General features: G+C 35.8%; 1 protein-coding gene across 2 annotated transcripts in view; it reads left to right on the top strand.

The window, feature by feature from the left end:
* Nucleotides 1–1,329: 1,329 nt before the first annotated feature.
* Nucleotides 1,330–6,318, top strand: part of LOC129809642 (complexin) — a 298,624-nt gene continuing 293,635 nt past the window's right edge. Inside the window, exon 1 of one of the 2 annotated variants that reach the window (XM_055859615.1) lies at nt 1,330–2,271. The gene's annotated coding sequence lies outside the window, so the exon portion shown is untranslated. Of the gene's footprint in view, nt 2,638–6,318 lie in introns of both variants that reach the window. The other variant, XM_055859614.1, reaches the window with a different exon arrangement.

Raw genomic sequence — 6,318 nt, 5'->3', positions numbered from 1 at the left:
TAATAGGCCGCTGCAATGTTGTAGAGCAGTAAATTTCCTATAACACTGAGAGAAATCCGAAAAAGTTAAAATAATATTTCGGAAATGTATATGTTACCCTGCAATATTGATTCAAAATTGGTGTAAATATAAAGCTTTTTAGGTGTATTAAGGGTTAAAGTTACACTTTTCCATGTTAATTTTACCCTTAAAAAGGTGTAAAATTAACATTAAAAAATGTTTGTATAGTTTTACACCTAAAACGTGTCAAAGTTATGAGGAAAAAAAGTTAATCGTAGCCTCTTTTTTTTTCTCAGTGAAGAATATGCTCATTATAAAACGCTTAAGTTTTCTCAGGGCTCGTGAAAGAATTAAATATACGTTTTGACAAGTTTTGCCCCATTCTCCCCTATATTTTCCTACTATTGCTATATTTAACAAATTTAGAAGCAAAATTTACAGTATTTGATATATCGTTCAAGTCTGCACAAACAGAATCTATAATTAAGAGATCACATCTAACCGGTAAGAGTTCTTCAAAATACAAGTTTAGACTAGATCTTGAAGTTGTCAAAATCCTAAGTATGAACCAAGTATATAGGTATTGTTATTAATAATCCAACCCTAAATCAAATTTTCCAAAAAAATCTTGACTGATAAGAATTTAGACGAGTTAAGCCATATGGCTCAGCCGGTATAAGTTGATTTAGGTTTATCTGGTTTACACTGTTTTTGGAATGTTAAATCTATATTAATTTCCATGGTAAAAAAAAGCTTTGAAATGCAAGCTTAAAGTCATAACATAAGCTTTATTTAAGACCACAAAACAATTTACCGGTAAAACGGTCAGCAATAGTTTAATATTCCTCGTGATAAATTAATGCTTCACCTTGGGTTAAAAATCCACAGATGAAATCTCTATTTTTGTTCCAAAAATCCCCCTGAGAATTCATTTCTCTCTCTCTGATGAGACATCCCCCCCAACAGCTGTGGGGGCGAAAGCTGAAATTTTTCTAGCACCGTGGAAACTTCATGTATGCCACGGAAGAAACTCATTTTAATGCCGTTGAGGGGGGAGGGGCGGTGGGGGGATGGATGGATATTTGGCAAACGTCCAAAAAGCTCCGTCGCCACAAAATCAATAGAGAGCTTGAGGAAAACTTACAAGGCGAACCCCACGAATAATTCCGGATGGGGCCAGTTTTCTCGCGAGGAGTAGGGGTTGGGTTGTGCAATTTTGGGAGCTTTCGCTGGCCTTCGTACCAATTGAGGCGCTCTCGGGAGCCCCCAAAATTCCCGTCAGCCAGACTTTTAGTTTGTCTCATGGGGTGGGGGATGGAGAAAAGAGGACAGCTGGAGGTGCTATGAGGGAGATGATGAGCTTTCATTTGCCAATCAATAACAGAATCCGAGAGCAGGCTCTCTCTCAGGTTGGTTTTCGTGACCCGAGGGGTATGTTCGGGTGGTGTTCGGCAGGTGGGGCGCAAGCGCCGCTTGACGCCGCGGCTGGATTTTGGTGGAAAATTGGTAAATGAGGCGGCGGGAGGCTAAGGCCACCAGGCGGAAAAATTTAACGCCGTACTTTTCAGTGTGTGTGCTCCCCAAAAGTCGAGTAGCGAGGAATTTTCTCGCGACGGCGAATTTTCCGTGTGTAGAATTTCTGTGTGTGCAGGGTGGACAAGAGTACCCCCTCATCTTTTTCATTTCTCAGGGGGACACCATTTGTGTGGCAAAAAAATACCAAAAGCTCACCCTGAGACCCAAGAAGTGTGAAATATTTTTTACGGAAATCATTTTAGTGTGATCAATTGGTTTTCTGAGCTGGTGATACTATCTATCTGTCTCTTTTGCACAAAGGGGAAAGTCGTTTTTTTCCCTTCATCCCCATTGTCAATTGCGGCCAGTGAAACGTCAAAATTTCACATTGCGCCCAATAGTCGACTACCTGGACAACACAACGATTTTCATCATTGATATTTCTCGTGGATTTTGCTGTGGTGTTTTTGTTGTGCATTTTGATGTACTGTGCATGTTTTGGTCAGCAAATCTGACATTTCATTTGACAGCTTAGCCGTGGCATACCTAGAAATTGTGACACTCCACTGATAGTGTGTGTGCTCTTGAACACAACAGCGCTGTTTTTTTTAGAGCTGTTTTTATCGGAAAAATTTGCGTGTGATTGAGTTTTGTTTTTTCGCTCGTGTAAATTTGTCATTTTTGACAGAAGCACTGAAAACATTTGGAGAGTGTGATACCCAAAGGCAAAACACGTCAAATCATCTGAAGTTCTCAGTAAGAATATTATTATTGCTCAATTGTAGAGATATTTGAGTGTGTATGTGTGGAAATTTGTGGGAAAAATAGTCAAGAGCGAGAAGGAGATAGAGGGAAAATTTGTCCTATTCGGAATAAGTAGTGTTTCGGTCCTATTTCACGGTTGGCGCGTGCGTGAATTACGTCATTGGAGTATAACACATCGGTTTTCGGGAGTTGGCAGTTGTGAATTGTACGTGAAAGAGTCGATATATACCAATCCAACAATCCCGCCCGAAAGAACCGAATAAAAGTCTCGCAAACAGCCATTCTTTCTTCATTCCTCTGACGGCCCCAGAGGCTTCCAATTAATCTCCCACGAGACTCAATTGCCTCATCACAACGGTATGTTTTCCTCCAAATGTCATGTATCGATGTTTAAAAGTTCCGTTGATTGATTTATATGTTTTGCTGTTTTGACTTTCTTCATGTAAATATTGACTTTTAAGATACTATGTCAACTTCTCTGCATAAACACTCAAAATATACTTGAGACATGATTTACCATCCCCATCAATCCCCCCCCCCCAAAACAAACCCTCATCAGTGAGACTTTCCCTCCAGTAACATTTATTAATACAGCAATTCACCCTCAATGTTCCCAGAAACTCTATCAACACTAAAATTAAACTTCTTGCAAATTGATACAAAGTATCAAGATGGAATTCTACTTAAGTAAAATTACCCAATAGGGAAACACTTTTGATGTACTCAAACCACCCTCTCTAATTCAATTAAAGTATCACCTACAATTGTGCGCAACTTTTTTTTATCGTCAATACCAAGTCAATTTAGATCACCTGGGAGAGTGCCATGTGATTCTGACCGGCTACCAACTTGATTAAATTTGCGGCAGGGAAGAAAAAAAAAACACACTGCTGCATGACAAATGATACCACAATTGATCTAACTCACCTCTACATCCATCTCTCCCATTAATTTTTCCTGGCGCATGGAGCTTTTTGCCCTCAGCAATGAAAATGTTATACTTTTATCAGGTGTCTTTAGCACGCAGAAAGTTCAAAAGGCAGATTCTTGCGCACGTCTCATGCGTCTGTGCAGATTTCTTGGAATTGCTTTAGATATTTCCCATTTAAGTTGTTTGTTTTTGAAAAGTCAAGAACTCTGGCATTAAAGGAATGACAAACAAACTTGAGGGAAAGTGTTTTTCAAAATAGAAAACCACAAATAAACAACAATCTTTGCAGAAAAGAAACAAATTACGCCAAAGAGTATTATTTGCATGACTTTTCCAAATTTATTTAATCAAATTATTTTTTTTAATTGGATAATTCATTAATTTTAAAAGCATATTTTAATATTATAATACAGAAATATTAAAAAATAATTTTAATTAATGGAATATTGCAGAATAATGTCCAACGTACAATAACTTTTATTTGTAAATAAATATGTTTTGAAAATTCTCTATGGGAGTGAGCGAGATGATTAGATTTGAGTTCACTCATTCACACTGAAATGTCAATAATATGTTTATGAAATAGAAGTTGTTGTGCTTTGGGCATAATGACCAGCGCACCAAACATTTGTTTGTAAACATGTTTTCAAAATTTCCCATGGGAATGAGCGAGATGACTAGATCTATGTTTAATTCACTCTTATTGAAATGTCAAAAACATGTTTACTAAACAAAAGTTATTGTGCGTTGGACATAATGCGAAACGTACCCTAACTTATGTATTGTAAATAGGATTTTGACTTCCCAAGAAGTAATACAGCTGCCTTATAGAACCAAGTATTGGACAGATCTTTTAGTGCACTTTTAAAAAGACTTAAAATGAGAATTTTCTATTGGAATTCCTATAGAAGCTCTTCAGATTCTTAAAAGTGCGCCACTTTACTTATAGTAATCCCAGTGATGGAACCAAGAGCGTTATAAGCAAATAAAAAGATTTTTTCTTCTATAATGCCTTATTTAAGGAATTCTACAAGACTATATTTAAAAATGCTTCTTGAGTTTTCCGTGAGAGTGCATGACATCTAGAGATCTAGTCATCTCGCTCACTCTCATAGAAATTTCGATAAAATTTTTACAAAACAAAGGCATAGTTCATATACTTTGCACATAATAACTTTTGTTTTGTAAATATATTTCCTGAATTCGCTGTGTGAGCAAGAAAATTATCTTGCGCCGTGATTAAAATAATTTTATTCCACATACCTTCTCTGACAATGGTCTGTGAGAGAGAGCGAGATGGCTAACATTATAACTCTTTCACTCTATCTGAAAAATTTAACAAATGTTTATATAACAAAAGTTATTGTGCGTTGAATATAATGTCCTTTGCACAGTAAGTTTTGTGTAGTAAACATTTTCTTGAAATTTCAATGAGAGTGAGCAAAAATTATATATAGTCATCTAGCTCACTCTCATAGATATTTTCGAAAAGATGCTTACAAAACATAAGTAATTTTGCTGGTCATTATACCCAGCGCACAGTAACCTTTGTTTTGTAAATAATGTTTTTGATATTTTAATAAGAGTGAATGAAATCCAGATATAGTCATCTCACTCACTCTCATGGAAATGTTGAAAACATGCTCGCGTAACAAAAGTTATTGTGCGTTGGACATAAGAGTGAGCGAGATAACTAGATCTAGATGTCATTCGTTCTCATTGAAATATCAGAAACATATTTACAAAACAAAGATTATTGTCCGTTGGGTAAATGTGAGATCTAGATGTTGTCATCTCTGTGAGTTCGAATCCCGGCCGGTGCTAATGATTGAAGCATCTGAATGGACATTTTTCACGCAACCTCGTAAATCGAGTAATAAATTTGTAAACTGACAAATGTACAAAATGGCAGAAATAGCCCAGTAATTCAGTTTTTTCTCAGTGGAGAAAGGAAAAATTCCTGCCTCCACTCAGAATCGAACTGGAGACCTCTCGTTAACTAGACGAGTGCTCTATCAACTGACCTATTAGAGGGCACAGGGCACATGCTCTGCTTGACTTGCCACACGACCTTTATAATAGTATAAATGGTATAAATAAATATTTTCAATGAAAAATTATTGTGTGTTGACCTTTATGTCCAACGCACAATAACTTTATTTTGTAAACATGTTTTCGGACCTCCCTACGAGAGTAAGCGAGATGACTATATTTAGATCTCACACACTCTCATTGAAATGTTAAGAACACGTTTGCAAAACAAAAGTATTTTAATTATGTTTTCAAAATTGCCTATGAGAGTAAATGAAATGTAGATTTGGTCATTTTGCTCACATTCACAGAAATTTAAAAACATGTTTACAAAATAAAAGTTATTGTGCGTTGGTCATTATGACCAACGCACAATAACTTTTGTTTGTAAACACGTTTTTAAAATTTTCCATGAGAATGAGCGAGATGACTAGATCTAGATCTCATCTCACTCTCATTGAAATGTCAAAAACATGTTTACTAAACAAAAGTTATTGTGTGCTAGGCATTACACTTGATATAGCTTAATTACTCGAGTAAACAGAATTTATACATAAGATACTTTTCTTAATACCCTAAATTTTACGAAAAAAAAGCTTAATTTTTAGTAACCCATTCACATCTATCGTGTAATATATCATACGGAAATCGAGTGATTTTCGGTTATTTATTCCTGCACAATTGTTATCCGAATTGCTACCAGGAAAGAACTCGCAGTTGCGCTAGTATTTCAATAAGATAAGAAAAGTAGTTTAATGACCAGCGCACAATAACTTTTGTTTATAAACATGTTTTCAAAATTTCCTTTGAGAGTGAAAGAGATGACTAGATCTACGTTTCAGTCAGTCACACTGAAATGTCATAAACATGTTTACAAAAAAAAAAGCTACTGTGCGTTGGGCATAATGGTGTCTACATACTAGAACAAATTTTTCGTCAAAAATTGCCTTTTTTTTAAAAAAAATTCTGACGTGTCTGCCTACAAGGATAGGGAAATTTTATTTAAAAAGACATATATGTTTATATATACGAGAGAGGTAGAAACAGAAATACATTTTGTTAGTCTTTTTTTTCTG

This window comes from Phlebotomus papatasi, chromosome 1 (genome assembly GCF_024763615.1).
Source record: "Phlebotomus papatasi isolate M1 chromosome 1, Ppap_2.1, whole genome shotgun sequence".
Classification (NCBI taxonomy): Eukaryota; Metazoa; Arthropoda; class Insecta; order Diptera; family Psychodidae; genus Phlebotomus; species Phlebotomus papatasi.
Note: the sequence above shows the minus strand (reverse complement) of the source record. Positions and strands in the feature narration are given on the sequence as shown.